This window comes from Pteropus alecto, unplaced genomic scaffold (assembly GCF_000325575.1).
Source record: "Pteropus alecto unplaced genomic scaffold, ASM32557v1 scaffold88, whole genome shotgun sequence".
NCBI lineage: Eukaryota > Metazoa > Chordata > Mammalia > Chiroptera > Pteropodidae > Pteropus > Pteropus alecto.
Genome location: NW_006494611.1, coordinates 6,366,122 through 6,367,874, shown reverse-complemented (window position 1 = coordinate 6,367,874; position 1,753 = coordinate 6,366,122). Strand labels below are relative to the sequence as shown.

Genomic DNA, 1,753 nt, shown 5'->3' with positions numbered 1-1,753 from the left:
ATATATATATATTTAAATGCTCACTTTGTCCAAGGCAATGGAGATAGTAATTGCCTCCATTTCCTGGATTCTTCTCTATAAGAACTCAGAAACACCCTTGAGCAAAATCTGACAGCACATTTTGCAAAAACAACCTTCTTTCTTTTATTTTACTTTGAACTTAATTAATAGTAATGCTTAACCTGCCACCTCTTAATTACATTGGCAAGTTGGTGAAGCTTATTGATCCGTGCATAAGGAGTCAATTCCAAAAGAGACTTTGACAACAAGTACTTTCTGGGAGAACACATCGTTATTCCAGCAGCTTTGCTGGAATGACCTGCACACACTGTCCGGCCAGACTCAGGCCAGTCTGGCTTCTTGCCACTTGTGCCAATTTCCTAATGATCTAATAGGAATGTGCAACAATCCTCTAAAGAACCAAGTCTTTCTCTTTTCTCTGGTCTTAAAAAATGAGGTAAGATCTTGTGGGTAAGAGTGCATTCTTAAAGGAAAATGTAGCAAGGCTGTACAATGTTTTAAACATGAATAGGGCTCTACCGATTGGCAAAATTCTTTAAAGGACGTAGAATGCTCAATAAACACCTGTTAAACACCTAAGTATGTAGCTTCTATACCAAGAAATATAGGATATTCTAATCACTACATTATCAACCAATGCCAATAATGCAGTCACAGACCTAAGGCCAAAATGTGTAATTCACTGCTATGAACTAAATTGTGCCCCTGCACTCCCCCTCCACCCCCAAATTTATATCAAAGCCCTAACTCTCAATGTGATAGTATTTGTAGATGGGGCCTTTGGGAAGCAATTAGGTGTTTTGGGAAGCATGAGGTTGTGAGGGTGGGGCCCTCATCATGGGATTAGTGTCCTTATAAGAAAGATACCAAAGAGCCTGGCATCTCTCTCTCTCTCTGCTATGTGAAGGCACAGTGAGAAGGTGAACTTTTGTAAGCCGGAAAGAGAGCTCTCATTAGAAACCAGCCATGCTGGTGCCTCCATTTCTTATTTTCAGCCTCCAGAACTGTGAGAAACAAATTTCTATTTTTTCAGCCACACATGCTATGGTATTTTGTTATGGCAGCCTGAACTGACTAATACATTCATTAAAAAAGACAAAAAAACAAAAAACTACACCCTGGGTGAGAGGTGTTGTAGCTGCCAGCCCTCGATAGACGCATGGACCACCAGAAACCAGTGAGTTATAGGAAACACACTCTTTAATCAGCCAGCTGGGTCTGCCAGGGGTACACAGACCCAAAATTAAGCAGCCCCGAAATGCAGAGGTACAGGGTTTTTAAGCCCTAAACTCCATTCTTCAACCTGTTTGAACACACAAGTCTATTTTTCTTCTTTTTACTAACTGTCAACCCACAGGTCGGTTGTGCAAGCGTACAGAAGCAGAAAGCTTCTTGTTAGAATGTTATGTTCCCATGGGTGATAGCCTGTGTTCCCATGGGCGATAGCCTATGTTCACATGGGTCATAGCCAAGCAGTAATTTTCCAGCTGGCATAGAGGTATTACTTGGATGCTATTTTATGAGATATGGAACTAGATCTGGGGGTGAATAAGGAAAAGAGACACAAAAACAACAAAGTGAGCTTGCTCCTAAGGACCTCAAAGTCTATATACCTGAGGGTGAGGGTTGTAAATGTATGGTGGAGACAGTAATGGGTTAAAACTCAGATGAGGATAAACAAAGGTATAGATGAAAGCTCTGGGGATACAGAGGAGGGAGAGCTTGTCTTCAG

At 41.3% G+C, this 1,753-nt stretch overlaps 1 protein-coding gene across 25 annotated transcripts in view; it reads right to left on the bottom strand.

Moving 5' to 3' along the window:
* LPP (LIM domain containing preferred translocation partner in lipoma) overlaps positions 1–1,753 on the bottom strand; it is a 613,522-nt gene that overhangs the window by 95,039 nt on the left and 516,730 nt on the right. The gene's annotated exons all lie outside the window — the stretch shown is intronic.